Here is an 18,486-nt window from a genome sequence, read left to right on the forward strand (position 1 = left end):
GGATCTTCCCAGACCAGGGATTGAAACCGTATCCACTGCACTGGCAGGCGCATTCTTAACCACTGAGCCACCAGGGAAGTCCCTGCATCAAGATTTAAATGTGGCCCTGATGAGCCGGCCAGCATGGCTCCCCTCCCCGATCCCGACGGGCGGGCTGGCGGGCTGCCCTGAAGAGGCGGAGAGGGGAGAGCTGGGCTGGCCGGCATGCAGACAACGATGCCGAACTTCTGCGCGGCCCCCAACTGCATGCTGAAGAGCACGCAGTCGGACCTGGCCTTCTTCAGGTTCCCTCAGGATCCGGCCAGATGCCAGAATTAGGTGGAGAATTGTAGGAGAGCAGACTTAGAAGATAAAACACCTGATCAACTAAATAAACATTATCAATTGTGTGCCAAACACTTTGAGACTTCTGTGACATGTAGAACTATACATTTTGCAGAGGCATCAGAAAACTAAAGAATGATTGGGTTATTTTCTTTCTCAAAATTAATCGAAGCAGATACTTTTGAAGTCACTGGGAGAGCCCTTATAGGACAGTTCTTCGAGATAATGCAATACAAACAATATTTGATCTTACCAGCCATTTGAATAATTCGCATAGTAAACACAGAAAATGAATAAAAGAATTGAGTGAAGATGAAATCAGGACACTGAAACAGAAAAAAACTGATGAAACTTCTGAACAGGAACCAAAACATAAGGAAATAAACATCAATGCTCAGAACCCCAGTGCAGAAGAAGGGGGTGAAGAGCAGGATTAAAACCTTTTACCTTTAACACTTGAAGAGAAGGAAAACAAAGTATACTTAAAATCTTTATTTGAAATTTTGATTCTTATGGGAAAACAGAACATACCTCTGGATGGACATGAACCTGATGAAATTCCAGAAGGTCTCTTTACTCCTGATAACTTTCAAGCACTGCTGGAGTGCCAGATCAATTCTGGTGAAGAGGTTCTGAGAAAGTGCTTTGAGACAACAACAGTTAACACATTGCTCTGTTCAAAAACACAGCAGAAACAGATGCTAGAGATCTGTGAGAGCTGCATTCGGGAAGAAACCCTCAGAGAAGTGAGAGACTCTCACTTCTTTTCCATCATCACTGACGATATGGTGGACATAGCAGGGGAAGAGCACCTGCCTGTGCTGGTGAGGTATGTTGAGGAAGCTCATAACCTGAGAGAAGAATTTGTGGGCTTCCTGCCTTGTGAAGCTGATGCAGAAATTTTGGCTGTGAAATTTCACACTACGATAACTGAGAAGTGGGGATTAAACATGGAGTACTTTCGTGGCCAGGCTTACGTTGTGTCCAGTGGATTTTCTTCCAAAAGAAGTTGTTTTCTTCCAAAGTTGTTGCTTCCAGACTTTTAGAGAAGTATCCCCAAGCTATCTACACACTCTGCTCTTCCTGTGCCTTAAATATGTGGCTGGCAAAATCAATGCCTGTTATGGGAGTATCTGTTGCATTAGGAACAATTGAGGAAGTTTGTTCCTTTTTCCATCGATCACCACAACTGCTTTTAGAGCTTGACAATGTAATTTCTGTCCTCTTTCAGAACAGTGAAGAAAGGGGCAAAGAACTGAAGGAAATTTGCCATTCTCAGTGGACAGGCAGGCATGATGCCTTTGAAATCTTAGTGGACCTCCTACAAACACGTGTTTTATGTTTAGATGGTATAAATAGTGACCCAGATGTTAGATGGAATAACTGTAGAGCCAGGTGAGCATTTGTACTCTGTAGTGCAGTAACAGATTTTGATTGCATCGTTACCATTGTTGTTCTTAAAAATCTTACAAGAGCCTTTGGGAAAAATCTTCAGGGGCAAACCTCTGATGTATTCTTTGCAGCGAGTAGCTTGACTGTAGTGCTGCATTCACTAAATGAAGTGATGGAAAATATCAAAGTTTATCATGAATTTTGGTTTGAGGAAGCCACAAATTTGGCAAGCAAACTTGATATTCAGATGAAACTCCCAGGGAAATTTCGCAGAGCTCAACACAGTAAACTGGGATCTCAGCTGACTCTGAGAGTTACTATAAAGAAACTCTAAGTGTTCCAACAGTGAAACACATTATTCAGGAACTGAAAGGTATATTCTCAGAACAGCACCTCAAAGCTCTTAAATGTTTATCTCTGGTACCCTCTGTCATGGGACAGCTCAAATTTAACACATCGGAGGAGCACCATGCTGACATGTACAGAAGTGACTTACCTAATCCTCTACACGCTCTCTGTTGAGCTGCATTGTTGGAGAATCAAGTGGAAACAAAGAGGGAAAGATATAGCACTTCCACCCACTATTTATGAAGCCCTTCATCTTCCAGACATCAACTTTTTCCCTGATGTTTATGCACTGCAGAAGGTCCTATGTATTCTTCCTGTGGTGAAGTTTGAGAATGAATGCTATGAAAATGGGCAAAAGCGTCTCAAAGCATACCTGAGGAACACTTTGACAGACCAAAGGTCAAGTAACTTGGCTTTGCTTAACGCGGGAGGGAGGGGATATGGGGATATGTGTGTAGATGCAGGTGATTCACTTTGGTGTACCTCAGAGATGGGTACAAGAGTGTAAAGCAAATATATTCCAATAAAGAGTATAAAAAAAAACACGATTTGGATTTAATGGTGGATACATATATCAAACTCTATACAAGGAAGTCAGAGCTTCCTACAGATAATTTAGAAACCATTGAAAATATTTGAGAGACTTTTAAAATAGGCTTTCTCTTATATTTGATATTTGAAAAAACTCTGTAAGAAATTTGAAAATATCTTACAGAAAAGTTGTAAGGTGTACGTAGGCCACTTAATCACTGAGTATCTTGACCTGTAGGCCTCTCATTGAGTACATTAGTCATTGATAATCTGCCTGTTTAAATGGCCCGTTTGAACTCTCATGCTTTAGAGACCTGACTGTTTTCCCAGAAGATAGCATTGAATGTACCATGTTACACTTCTGTGTGATCTCTGCTGATGGCACTTTGGAACTGTTTTAGTTAAGTCATTTTAGACATAACATTTATTACTGTGGATCCAATTGTCAGGTATTGAGTTATCAGTTCTTTGAAGAAATAATTTTTAAGGAGGTATGGGGGGAAGGAATACATTTTTTTATTTTATTTTTTTTATTTTTATTTTTTATTTTTATTTATTTTTATTTTTTTTGGGGTACACCAGGTTCAATCATCTGTTTTTATACACATATCCCCGTATTCCCTCCCTTCCTTGACTCCCCCCCTCGAGTCCCCCCACCCTCCCCGCCCCAGTCCTCTAAGGCATCTTCCATCCTCGAGTTGGACTCCCTTTGTTATACAACAACTTCCCACTGACTATTTTACAGTTGGTAGTATATATATGTCTGTGCTACTCTCTCGGAAGGAATACATTTTATAAAATGTTACAGTGAAGCTCATGAGTGACCTTTGAATAGTAGGAGTTTTAAGTATGCTATTAAAAATCTGTAAGGGACAGTTAAGAAATTACCAGACTGTAAAGAGAAATGTCTGAGCTTGCCAAACAAGGATTTCAGTGTAGATTTTGTCTTTATCAAATGAAGTTAAAGGAACAAGTTAAAGTTTGAATGGAAAAGCCTGCCATTGTTGTTCCACATCTGGTTGTTACTGTTTACATTCCTTTATTGAGCCTACATCTTCATCAGCTTTTTGGCAGGTATCAATATATGTTGAACACGTGTTTCATGGTCAAGACAGGATCAGAGGCCATGGATACTGACAACTGATATGTCTGTTTTCTTCTGTCTTCTTCCATGACTGTATCTACTGCCTCATCTTGATTTACAAGCAAAACCTAGAAAACCTATAAAAATAAGTGTTTTGTGGTTTATCTAGGGATAATACACAAAATATTGCTGTTATTTTTGGTGAAGAAAATCAATTTTGTATAGTTTATTTCAAGCTAAATAAAATGTGAATTTTGTTTTAAAAAAGGATTTAAATGTAAACTCTGTAGGATCGGTACATTTCATTTTTAAAATGTCTTCTGATCAAATCATTAGACAGATGTACAATGATTTCTGAAGATATTTACTGTAGCTACATGTGAAAAGGTGGAAAAGTGGAAATAAATATACATCCATAAATATTTGATTAAATAAAGTTGTCTAATTCCATGCATGGGGTAATACGCAGTTTTAAATGCATATGCCCAAGTATGCCTTGTGGCCAGATTCATCAAAGACCTGCTGCTAAAGCAGAATTCAAAGTGCAAGATATTTATTAGAGGAAGCAACTGTGAGAGAAAGTGAGACTTCAGGGGAAGTTGGGAGAGCCATCGGATTCTCATTCTGGTGTGAACCCCAGTGAAGGAGAGAGAAGGAAGAAAGGGCTGGGTGGAAGCATCGGAGAATAATTAGCCATCGACTGACCACTGCTCCAGTCTTACCTACCAAAGAAATCACAAAAGGAAGACCCAAAAGGATCAAAGTGTTTCCAAGTAATTTAACTGCATAGTAGAAAAAGCAGAAGAATATTTTTAGCAATGCAAAAACATCCATCATTCAACAAAGTAACATTCAAAATCAGGCATCCAATCAAAAGTTAGCAGGCATGCAAATAAGCAGAAAAGTTATCACCTCATAATGAGGCTATAAATGAATCAATTGAAACTCACCCAGAGCCAAAACAGATGTTAGCAATAGTGGACAAGGATATTGAAACAGTTATTATAACTGTATTTCATATGTTCAAAACCTAAGACGTAAAACATAAAGAAGACACAAATGAACTATAGATGAAAACTACAAGGTGAAAGATGAAAAATACACTGGACAGGATTAATGACAGAGTATATATTGCAGAACAAAAGTACTGAACTTGAAGACAGCAGAAATGATCCAAAATTAAGCACGGGGAGAAAAGAAATACTTTTCAGAAATTAACAGAGCATCCATTAGCTGTGGGACAACTTCAAGCAGCCTGGTAAAGGTGCAGTTGGAGTCCCTGGAGGAGTGGGTCAAGACGTGGGGACAGATAAAACATTTGAAGAAATAATGCCCCCAATTTTTCCAGGTTTGCTGAAAACTATAATCCCACAGATGCAAGAAGACCAAGAAAGCCTGAGCACAAATAACATGAAGAAAACTGCACTAAGGCAAATAAAAATCAAATTGCTCAAAACCAGTGATAAAGAGAAAAATCTTAGAGCAATCAGAGAAATGTCATATTAATTACAGAGAGGTATTTTTTCCTCAGAGACAATCCAAATTGATGATAGCGTAGCAACATCTTTAAAGTACTGAAACGGACCCCCCCCCCCGCCCCCCGTTGTGAACCTAGAATTCTATACATGGTGAAAAATATCTTTCTGAAACTGAGCAGGATCATTTGGGCCTTCCTGCAGACAAAATCCCCACCTACCCTCCCCCCACCCCTGTGTCCCCTGCCTTTTGTTTGTAGAGAAGGTTTAGCCTCCTAGGCCCTTCCCCAAGTTCCAAAGAGCAAATTTTATCAGAGAAGTGAGAAAATGCAGAAACAAAGGATAACGGTCAAAGAAGACAAAATAATATTAGTTCAGTCACAAAACAGAGTCAAGGACCTTTATTTCCTCCTCAAGGGCTATAGATAATATTCTCAGCCATGTCCTTTAGTTGTTTCACAGATACTAAAACCCCCGCCAGGTAGGGGAAGTTAACTGCGTGCTGACCACCAGCACATAGACCTCAGACTGGTTGGAACCAGAAGGTTGATGATTGAGATTCCCAAAACATCACCCTGTTACCTCACCTTCAACCAACCAGGGACCTGAGTATGAACTGATCATGCACCCCACAACCCTCTTCATCACCTTGCCTTTAAGAACTCTTCCCCAAAAGCCTTCTGGGAGTTCAGGTCTTTTAAGCATGAGCTGCATGTCCTCCTTGCTTGGTCCCATGTTGAACACCTTGCAATAAATTGTGTACTTTCCTTCACTACAAATCGGTGTCAGTAGTTTGGCTTTACAACACTTAGGTGAATGGGCCCAAGTTTGGTTTGGCAGCATTTCAAAAACAGTGGCTAAAGAAAGTCTTTTTCTCACCCACCAAATCTAAGAGGATCCATCACCAGCAGCCTCGCCCTACAAGAAATGTTAAGGCAAGTCCTTCAGGAGGAAGGAAAAAGATAGCAAATGGAAATATAGGTCTACACAAAGGAGTGGAGAACACCTGAAACTAACTGCATGGGCAAAGGTATGAGAATTTTTCCTACTATTTAAACTTTTTTTCAAAGATATTTGACTCTATGAAAAACCCCAATGCATTGTAGGGATTTAAGCATGCTATGTGAAAGTTAAAATGTATGAAAATACCTCATAAAGGTTGAGTGCAGAAAAAGGGAATATTACTGTAATATCCTCACAGTATAATTTAGCTAAATAAAAATACTCTTATCTTACAGCGGTAGACTTTTAAGTAATAAAAGTATATGTGATAAGTTCAAGATCAAACACTAACAAAACAAAATTTATTGCTAATAAGCCTACAAAGGGGAAAAATGAACCACACACACACAAAGTACCAAAAAAGGAAGAAAAAAGCACAAAGGGAACAAAGGGCAGATGGAACAGAAACAAAATCAGCCTCCCAGGAACAGTCCTGCCTTACTATTTCTGGCACATTCAGTTATAGGCTGAGAGCAGCCTGTGGGAAGGGTGGTCTAGTAAAAATACAGAGATAGATTTCAGAATGCAGCAGCTGGTGCCCGCAGATAACTAAATTCCCTGCCCTCAGATTCCTGAGATGCACTTCCTAATGGCACTCACACTGTTGTACCTGTCTAGAAAACTCTCCCCTCCCACTTCCATCCTAGTTAACTTCTCCTATTCCTTCTGTTCTGAGATTCCTGGCACTCCTCCAACTTTCTTAAAAAGGCAAATAAATGCTGACAAAATCCCCTTCATCCTCTCTAAAACCAGCTAGTGCTTTAAAGTTTGTTGTAATTGCTTGTGGAATTGTCCGTCTTCCCCAAGTCCATGGGAGTGTGACTTCAGCACCCAACTCATTGTTCTGGAATTCACAGCACACCCACCACCTCTTCAGAGGAGCGCAGGGCTGTTACCAACGCCTGTAGCTTTGTTCCTTTAGATATTCCTGTGCCCTGGTCCCTCACTCTCTTCAAATATCTGCTCAGATGTCTCCTTCTCAGTGAGGCTAACCCTGAACACCCCATTTAAACCTGCATACCCAGCTATCAGCACTGCCATGCCTCTTTGCCTTCACTAAGTTTGCTAATAACACACACCACACTGCATCATTTGTTGATTCATTCAATTCGTAGCTTATTGCTCTCTCCCACAGTTGAATATAAACTCAACAACAGCAGATTTTAGATTGCTTAGTTCACTGGTACATCCTCGGCTCCTATAACACTTCCTGGTGCATAGATGATCCTCAATAAATGTCAGTCCCTGGAATGAATGAAGTGCCTGGTGCAGAGTAGGTGTGCAGAGTAAGTGCTCAGTGAATGGCAGCTTTTATTATTGCTGCTTTCTGGGTTGAGCGATGCTGGAGGGGAGACAGTCAGTGAGAGAACAGTGCAAATTGCTGGACACAGAAGGAGGTTATTGGATGTAGTCACCACCCACTTAGTTGCCCAGACCAGAGCCCTGACAGTTGTTCCCAATTAAGTAGGTGCTTCTCACGCCCCCAGAGTAGGGGCCATCTTCTTTAGTCAGCCCATCCACACCCAGCACAGAGAGGGGCACTGAGGCAGAAAGCAGGAGCCGGATACTTTGTAATTTCCTCTATGACCCCTCATCAAACATCATGTTTATTTTTTTAAAATAAATTTATTTATTTATTGGCTGCATTGGGTCTTTGTTGCTGCGGGCGGGCTTTCTCTAGTTGCAGAGAGCAGGGTTACTTTTTGTTGTGGTGCGCAGACTTCTCATCGTGGTGGCTTCTGCTGTTGAGGAGCACAGGCTCTAGGCGCATGGGCTTCAGTAGTTGCGGCACATGGGCTCAATAGTTGTGGCTCGCAGGTGCTAGAGAGCAGGCTCAGCAGTTGTTGTGCATGGGCTTAGTTGCTCTGCAGCATGTGGGATCTTCCCGGCCCAGGGATTGACTCCGTGTCCCCTGCACCGGGAGGTGGATTCTTAACCACTGCGCCACCAGGGAAGACCCATGTGTACTTTTTAAGTGTTTCAAATTCCCAGTCACACCATGTTCAGTTGTAAATATTAAAAATGGATATCTTACCATGAAAAAAATGAATGTTGTCACTGTAGTCCTATCTCTTCTTTCTGCTCGAGAACAATCAAGTGTAATAACCATGATTATTTCTGCCAATCATCATGGGCTGAAGACATAAAACTCTAATAGGAATGATTAGGCCCATTTAACTGAAAAGGAAACTCAGCACAGGAAAGTAACTGGACTAAGGTTAACAGAGTCAAGAAGAGGGAAAGCTCTGATTTACCACCTCAACTTGTGAACTTTTTCTCACATGTCCAGGAAAATAGTCACAGTTCTGAGAAAAACTGTGTTATAATTTAAACTCAATAATGGGAGTGGGCTCATAAGCAGATATGAATATTTGGCCAGTTTCCTGTACAACAAACGGAGGTAAAACTGCTTAACAATTCACAAGTGAAATAATAAAGTTTTTTACTGGATAGAAAATGATGAAGGCTCATTAAAACACCCTGAATGAAAAAACAATCTAATTTTGGCTCATATAAAGGTAATTAGAAATGCAATTTTTACACAGTTTATATATACAACCTAAGAGACAACACATGAATCTTTAATTTTCTGAAAATAATAGCAATTGTATTATATAAAACATTTTAGGAGAGTTTGAAAAGTGTAGGTGTTAGCTCTTCTCTAAATGTTTGATAGAATTCATCTGTGAAGCCATCTGGTCCTGGACGTTTGTTTGTTGGAAGATTTTTTTTTATTACAGTTTCAATTTCATTACTTGTGGTGGGTCTGCTTATATTTTCTAATTCTTCCTGATTCATTCTTGGAAAATTGTACCTTTCCAGGAATTTGTCCATTTCTTCGAGGTTGTCCATTTTATTGGCATATAGTTGTTTATAGTATTCTGTTCTAATCCTTTGTATTTCTGTGCTGTTAGTTGTGATTTCTCCTTTTTCATTTCTAATTTTATTGATATGTGTCCTCTCCCCTCCTTTTTTTGATGAGTCTGGCTAAATGGTTATAATTTTGTTTATCTTCTCAAAGAACCAATTTTTAGTTTTCTTGATCCTTGCTATTGTTTTCTTCAATTCTCTTTCATTTATTTCTTCTCTGATCTTTATGATTTCTTTCCTTCTACTGACTTTGGGTTTTCTTGTCCTTTTTTCTTTAGTTGTTTTAGGTGTATGGCCATATTGTTTATCTGAGATTTTTCTTGTTTCTTGAGGTGAGATTGAATTGCTATATACTACCCTTTTAGAACTGCTTTTGCTGCGTCCCATAGGTTTTGGGTCATCGTGATTTCATTGTCATTTATTTCTATGTATTTTTAAATTTCTTCTTTGATTTCTTCAGTGATAGCTTGGTTATTTAGTAGTGCACTGTTTACCCTCCATGTACTTGTGATTTTACAGTTTTTTTTTCATGTAATTGATTTCTAATCTCATAGCATTGTGGTCAGGGAAGATGCTTGATATGATTTCAATTTTCTTAAATTTTCTGAGGCTTGATTTGTGACCCAAAATGTGATCTATCTTGGAGAATGTTCCATGTGCACTTAAGAAGAAAGTGTATTCTGCCACTTTCAGGTGGATTGTCCTATAAATATCAATTAAATCTGTCTGGTCTATTGTTTCACTTAAAGCTTGTGTTTCCTTATTAATTTTCTGTCTGGATGATCTGTCCATTGGTGTAAGTGGGGTGTTAAAATCCCCTGTTATTATTGTGTTACTCTCAATTTCCTCTTTTATGGCTGTTAGCATTTGTCTTATGTATGGAGGTGCTCCTATGTTGGGTTCATATATATTTATAATTGTTACATCTTCTTGGATTGATCATTATGTAGTATCCTTCCTTATCTCTTGTAACAGTCTTTAACAATGAAAAATCAGAAAAAGAAATTAAGGGAAAAATCCCATTTACCATTGCAATAAAAAGAATAAAATACCTAGGTATAAAGGATACAAAAGACTACCTAAGGATACAAAAGACTTGTACTCAGAAAACTATAAAACACTGATGAAAAAAATCAAAGATGACATAAACAGATGGAGAAATATACCATGTTCTTGGATTGGAAGAATCAATGTTGTGAAAATGACTATACTACCCAAAGTAATCTACCAATTCAACACAATTCCTATCAAATTACCAATGGCATTCTTCATAGAATTAGAACAAAAAATTTTACAATTTGTATGGAAATGCAAAAGAACCTGAATAGCCACAGAAATCTTGAGAAGGAAAGGCAGAGTGGGAAGAATCACGCTACCCAATTTCAGACTATGTTACAAAGCTACAGTAATCAAGACAGTATGGTACTGGCACAAAAACAGAAATATAGATCAATGGTACAGGATAGAAAGTCCAGAGATAAACCCACACACATATGGTCAGCTTATCTTTGACAAAGGAGGCAAGAACATACAATGGAGAAAAGACAGCCTCTTCAATAAGTGGTGTTGGGAAAATTGGACAGCTACATGTAGAAGAATGATATTAGAACACTTCCTAACACCATACACAAAAATAAACTCAAAATGGATTAAAGAGATAAATGTAAGGCCAGACACTATAAAACTCCTAGAGGAAAACATAGGCAGAACACTCTATGACATAAACAATAGCAAGATCCTTTTTGGCCCACTTCCCAGAATAATGGAAATAAAATCAAGAATAAACAAATGGGACCTAATGAAACTTAAAAGCTTTTGCACAGCAAAGGAAAGCATAAACAAGACAAAAAGACAACCCTCAGAATGGGAGAAAATGTTTGTAAATGAAGCAACTGACAGAGGATTAATCTCCAAAATACATAAGCAGCTCATGCAACTCAATATCAAAACAAACAAACAAACAAACGCAATCCAAAAACGGGGTGGAAGACCTAAATAGACATTTCTCCAAGGAAGATGTACAGATTGCCAACAAACACATGAAAAGATTCTCAACATCACTAATCATTAGAGAAATGCAAACCAAAACCACAATGAGGTGTCACCTCACACCGGTCAGAATGGCCATCACCAAAATATCTAGAAACAATAAATGCTGGAGAGGGTGCAGAGAAAAGGGAACTCTCCTGCACTGTTGGTAGGAATGTAAATTGATATAGCCACTATGGAGAACAGTATGGAGGTTCCCTAAAAAAACTAAAAATAGAGCTACCATATGACCCAGCAATTCCACTACTGGACATATACCTAGAGAAAACCATAATTCAAAAAGATACATGTACTACAATGTTCAATGCAACAGTATTAACAATAGCCAGGACATGGAAGCAACCTAAATGTCCATCAACAGATGAATGGATAAAGAAGATGTGGCACATATAAACAATGGAATATTACTCAGCCAAAAGGAACAAAATTGAGCTACTTGTAGTGAGGTGGATGGACCTAGAGTCTGTCATACAGAGTGAAGTAAATCAGAAGGAGAAAAACAAATACCAGAATGTAACACATATATATGGAACCTAGAAAAATGGTACTGATGAACCTAGTGGCAGGGCAAGAATAGAGATGAAGATGTAGAGAACAGACTTGAGGATACGAGGGGGGAAGGGGAAGCTGGGACGTAGTGAGAGAGTAGCCTTGACATATACACACTACCAAATTTAAACCAGGTAACTAGTGGGAAGCTGCTACAGAGAACAGGGAGATCAGCTTGAATGCTTTGTGAAGACCTAAAGGGGTGGGATAGCGAGGGTGGGAGGGAGGCTCAAGAGGGAGGGGATGTGGAGATATATGTATACATATAGCTGATTCATTTTGTTGTACAGCAGAAACTAACACAATACTGTAAAGCAATTACACTCCAATAAAGATGGAAAGAAATAAAACATTTTATTTTGTTTGAGCAGTCTTTAATGTTATCTCACTGGTCTTTTTAAAAAAAAGGTAGAATACTTGGAAAGTCATATAACTCCAATGATACAAAAAAAGAAAAAGTAAATAGCCCACATGCACACTATTAACATTTCTGCGTATCACTGTCCAGGCATTTTTCTCTCTCTATGTGTAAGTATGAGTATATGTATACATACTTTACAACATTTAAAATACACTTTATGTACAATTTTTGCTCAGCATGTTTTGTTAAATTGTTTTATTGTTAAATTTATGTATTTTCCTTTAAAATGCAAAAAGTTTAGAAGCAAATATGGAACACTGAACATGTAGCAAAAGAGAAGAGTAAAGGAAAAATCTGAGATAATATAAATTCTGAATTAAAATCTAGGTGAAATACTGAGTCAGTGCTTGACTGAAAAGACATGATTTTTCTTTGTCAACATTATATGCCCAGAAAAGCAAGAGAATCAGTTGGAAAATATCTTAGAATAAGATACTGAGAAAATCCAAAATGAAATCTGTAGTTCTTCTTATAATAAAATAATGAAATTTTACTTACTACCCTAAAAGAGAATTTAAATGAATTAAGAGACTCTCAAGTTAATTTGGTGGTGAGTATTGGTTGGCTGGGGTTGAGATGAGGGGTGACAGTCACCATGGCTCTCCACAGGTGTGAATCCTCCAGGACCCAGTGACATCATGGTATTACCTCACAATTACAATATTTTGTCACTATGGCACACCAAGGGTGCTATTTGGGAGAGTCATTAATCAGGATCACATCAGAATATACATCTTCAATCCTAACATCTTTGCTTTGTCTATATCCAGTTGGGGTGTGGGGAATAAAAATATTACAGTATGTGACACGGAGCTGTGGTGTATTCAAGTCCCAAATGCTATTGACAGATATCAGGCATGTGTCTGGATCAGATGATCTGTAAGTTATTAATATTATGCTCACCCATCAGTGCTCCTGAAGGAATATAATCTTTTGGGACACAGGGATATTTGTCTGTTTTGTGAAGTACTGTACCCCACACACCCAGAATATTTTGGGGCACATAGTAGGCACTTAATAAATTGATGTAGATTGAACCAATTGGTCTGGTTCCCCATGAAATTAAGAGAGCTTCCAGGGCAAGGACTCTAGTTTTGGAAATCCGTTCTCCAGGATACTGTTGGAATCCTGCTGAGCATCACTGAATGTTGACTCAATGAATCAAATAATTTCCAGAATTCAGTCCTTAAGTATCTCCTGGTTACTTTCTCTGCAGTCCACCTGAACTATGACTTGACCCTTTTATTTAAATAAAAAATTCCATTTGGCAAAAACCTAAACACACCCAACTAATTAAAATTAAATACAGCAAAACAAAAGAAGACTATAAATTTTTTTAATATAAGGTTCAGACTGTGTATAAGTAATAGTAAAAATTGTACAATTCTAAAAATTCATGGAGACAAAATAGAATGATAGTTGCCAGGGGCTGGAGGGAAAGGGGAATGAGGTGTTGTTGCCTAGCTGATATAGAGTTTCAGTTTTGCAAAATGAAAAGGGTTCTAGAGATTGGTTGCACAGCAATGTAAATGTACTAAACACTACTGAATTGTACACTTAAAAATGCTTAAAGTGGTGTATCAAAACCAGCCTCCACACCAAAGACATTGGACATACACAATCTACACAGTGATGCTCCCATATAAAAACACCCCTTAAAGACAGTAGACAGCTGTTTTTCCTAATTCATAGAAAGAGAGAAAGTTAAATACAATGAAAAGTCAGAGTAACTACTTCCAATCAAAAGAGCAAGAGAAATCCCCTGAAAAAAACAAATAATAAAACAGACCTCACCAGTCAACCCAGATCCAGAGGTAAAAAGAAGCAGTACTAAAAATAACTGAATTAAGAAAGATTGTCAATAGAAACACAGATCACTTTAACAAGGAATTATAAATTGTAAAACTGAAGTAATCAAAAGTGGATAATTCAATTGCTGAGATAAAAAGCAATATAGAAGATTTCCACCCTACCCTCCAACCTCTGGGGAAGGGAGAGGGGCTTGAGGACAATAGCCAATGATTTAATTGAACATTACTATGTAATCAAGCCTCCATAAAACCCCCAAAAGTACAGGTGACCTTCTGGTTTGGTGGACACGTGGAGATTTTGGGACAATGGCAAGCTCCTAGAGGGTGTGGAAGCTTCCTTGCCATTTTCCACATACCTTGCCTTATGCATCTTGTGCATCTGGCTGTTCCTCAGTTTAGTTTGGCACATGGATAGTCTTTTTTAATCCTCTTTATTGCCAGGATGAGTGAACTCTAGAGTGTAGATTCTTCGACAAGAAGTCAAGTCTGAGGCTCTGGGGAGGGAGCACCGAATCCAGGATGCTAAACCACTAGAGAGTCCTCAGCCATAGTGAAGATTAATTGCAGAGCGCTTTCACGGAGGCCTCTATCAGAGTCTAAGACCTGAGTTTGCCCATCTGCTTGCAACTGCCAGTGCTGGATACCTCACACCAAACTACAAATGAGACAGGAACACAAACACACCAATCAGCACACAGACTACCTAAAGCCATACGAAGCTCACAGATACCCTAAAACACACCATCTGACACAGTCCAGCTCATCAGAGGGAAAAGATTCAGATCCACATACCAGAAAGCAGGCACCAAACCCTCCCATTTGGAAGCGTACTCAAGACACTGGACCAACCCCACCACAAGGGGCAGAGAACAGAAACAAGAGGAATTACTACTAGGCAGCATATACTATAAATTAGACAACATTAGAAAACAAAGAAACACCTTGCAGGCAAAGGAGCAAGATAAAAATCCACAAGGTCAAATAAATGAAGAGGAAATGGGCAAATTGCCTGAAAAAAGAATTCAGAGTAATGATAGTAAAGATGATCCAAAATCTCAAATACAAAATAGAGAAAATACAAGAAACATTTAATAAGGACCTAGGAAAACTAAGGGGCAATCAAACAGTAATGAAGAACACAGTAACTGAAATTAAAAATACTCTAGGTGGTATAAACAGCAGAATAACTGAGGCAGAAGAATGAGTAAGTGAGCTGGAAGATAGAATGGGGGAAATAACTGCCACAGAGCAGGAAAAATCAGTTTTCTGAATAAAAAGAATGGAAAACAGTCTTAGAGACCTCAGGGACAACATTAAGCACACCAACATTCGAATCATAGGCGTCCCGGAAGAAGAAGAAAAAAAGAAAAGGTCTGAGAAAATATTTGAAGAGGTAATAGTCAAAAACTTCCCCAAAATGCAAAAGGAAAGAGTAAACCAAGTCCAAGAAGTGCAGAGAGTCCCGTACAGAATAAACCCAAGGAGAAACACACGGAGGCACATATTAATCAAACTAACGACAATTAAACACAAAGAAAAAATATTATAAGCAGCAAGGGAAAAGCAACAAATAACATAAAAGGGAAAACCCATGAGGATAAAAGCTGACCTCTCTACAGAGACTCTGCAGGCCAGAGGGAGTGGCAGGAGATAATTAAAGTCTTGAAAGAGAAAAACCTACAGCCAAAATTATGCTACCCAGCAAGACTCTCATTCAGATTCGACAGAGAAATCAAAAGCTTTACAGACAAGCAAAGATAAAGAGAATGCAGCACCACCAAACCAGCCTTACAACAATTGCTAAAGGAACTTCTATAGGCAGGAAACACAAGACAAGGAAAAGACCTACAAAAACAAACCCGAAAACAATTAAGAAAATGGTAATAGGAACATACGTGTCAATAATTACCTTCAATGGAAATGGATTAAATGCTCCAACTAAAGACACAGACTAGCTGAATGCATACAGAAACAAGACCCTATATATGCTGTACATAAGAAACCCACCTCAGACCTAGAGACACATACAGACTGAAAGTAAGGGGATGGAAAAAGATTTTCCATGCAAATGGAAGTCAAAAGAAAGCCAGAGTATCAATACTGTTATCAAACACATTACACTGTAAAGACTATTACAAGAGACAAGGAAGGACACTACATAAGGATCAAGGGATCAAGAAGAAGATATAGCAATTGTAAATATCTATGAACCCCACATAGAAGCACCTCAATACATAACTCAAATGCTAACAGCCATAAAAGGGGAAATTGACAGTAACACAATAATAGTAGGCAATTTTAACACCCCACTTACACCAATGGACAGATCATGCAAACAGAAAATAAATAAGTTAACACAAGCTTTTAATGACACATTAGACTATCTCGACTTAATTGAAATTTAGAGGACCTTCCATCCAAAAAGTACAGAATACATTTTCTTCTCAAGTGCACATGGAACATTCTCCAGGATAGATCACATCTTCGGGCACAAATCAAGCATTGGTAAATTGAAGAGAATTGAAATCGTCTCAAGCATCTTCTCCGACCACAACGTCATGAGACTAGATATCAATTACAGGAAAAAAATTGAAAAAAATACAAACAAATGGAGGATAAACAATACACTATTAAACAATGAAGAAATCACTGAAGGAATCAAAGAGGAAATCAAAAAACACCTAGAAACAAATGACAAAAAAACAAAGCAATCCAAAACCTACAGGATGCAGCAAAAGTAGTTCTAAGAGGGAAGATTACAGCAATACAATCCTACCTCAAGAAACAAGAAAAATTTCAAATAAACAACCTAATCTTACACCTAAAACAATTAGAGAAAGAACAACAACAACAAAAAAACCAAAGTGAGCAGAAGGAAAGAAATCATAAAGACCAGATCAGACTTATCAGGGAAAAAAGGGAGAAGATGAAAATCAACAGAATTAGAAATAAAAAAGGAGAAGTAACAACTGACACTGCAGAAGAAGAAAGATCATGAGAGACTACTACAAGCAACTATATGCCAATAAATTGGATAACCTGGAAGAAATGCATAAATTCTTAGAAAAGTACAATCCTACATGACGAACCAGGAAGAAATATGAAAAGATGAACAGAGCAATCACAAACACTGAAATTGAGACTGTGATTAAAAATCTCCTAAGAACCAAAAGCCCAGGGCCAGATGGCTTCACAGGCGAATTGTACAAAACATTTAGAGAAGAGCTAACACCTATCCTTCTCAAACTCTTCCAAAATAGAGCAGAAGGAGGAACACTCCCAAACATTCTATGAAGCCACCATCACCCTGATACCAAAACCAGGCAAAGATGTCACAAAAAAAGAAAATTACAGGCCAATATCACTGATGAATATACATGCAAAAATCCTCAACAAAATACTAGCAAACAGAATCCAACAGCACATTAAAAAGATCATACACAATGATTAAGTGGGGTTTATCCCTAGAATGTAAGGATTCTTTAATATATGCAAATCAATCAATGTGATACCTCATATTAACAAATTGAAGAATAAAAATCATACGACAATCTCAATAGATGCAGAAAAAGCTTTTAACAAATCTCAACATCCATTTATGATAAAAACTCTGCAGAATGTGGGCATGAAAGGAAATTACCTCAACATAATAAAAGCCATATATGACAAACCAATAGCCAACATCATTCTAAATGGTGAAAAACTGAAAGCATTCCCTCTAAGAACAGGAACAAGACAAGGGTGCAAACTCTCATCACTAATATTCAACATAGTTTTGGAAGTTTTAGCCACAGCAATCAGAGGAGGAAAAGAAAGAAAACGAGGCGAAGTTGGAAAAGAAGATGTAAAATTGCCACTCTTTGCAGATGACATGATATTATACATAGAAAATCCTAAAGATGCTTCAGAAAACTACTGGACATAATCAAAGAATTTGGTAAAGTAGCAGGATACAAAATTAGTGCACAGACATCTCTTGCATTCTATACACTAAGAACAAAACCTCAGAAAGAGAAATAAAGGAAACACTCCCAATTACCATTGCAACAAAAAAGAATGAAATACCTAGGCATAAAGCTGCCTAAGGAGGCAAAAGACGTGTATGCCAAAAACTATAAGACAGTGATGAAAGAAATCAAAGATGATACAAACAGATAGAGGGACATACCAGGATCTTGGATTGGATGAATCAACGTTGTGAAAATGACCAACCTACGCAAAGCAATTTACAGATTCAACACAATCCCTATCAAATTACCAATGGCATTTTTCACAGAACTAGCACAATATTTTTATGATTTGTATGGAAACACAAAAGACTCCGAATAGCCAAAGCAATGTTGAGAAGGAAAGACGGAGCTGGAGGAGTCAGGCTCTCTGACTTCAAACTATACAAGGCACAGTGATGAAAAGAGTATGGCACTGGCACAGAAACGGAAATATAGATCAATGGAACAGAATAGAGAGCCCAGAGATAAATCCACGCGCATATGGTCAGCTTATCTTTGACAAAGGAGACAAGAATATACAGTGGAAAAAAGACCGCCTCTTCAATAAATGGTGATGGGAAAATTGGACATCTGCATGTAAAAGAATGAAATTAGAATACTTCCTAACACCATACACAAA

The 18,486-nt window shown here is 38.2% G+C and overlaps 1 pseudogene; it reads left to right on the plus strand.

The window, feature by feature from the left end:
• The first annotated feature begins 216 nt into the window (after positions 1-216).
• Positions 217-2,703, plus strand: LOC130841518 (52 kDa repressor of the inhibitor of the protein kinase-like; annotated as a pseudogene).
• The last annotated feature ends 15,783 nt before the right edge of the window (positions 2,704-18,486 follow it).

Source organism: Hippopotamus amphibius, chromosome X, assembly GCF_030028045.1.
Source record: "Hippopotamus amphibius kiboko isolate mHipAmp2 chromosome X, mHipAmp2.hap2, whole genome shotgun sequence".
NCBI classification, from domain to species: domain Eukaryota; kingdom Metazoa; phylum Chordata; class Mammalia; order Artiodactyla; family Hippopotamidae; genus Hippopotamus; species Hippopotamus amphibius.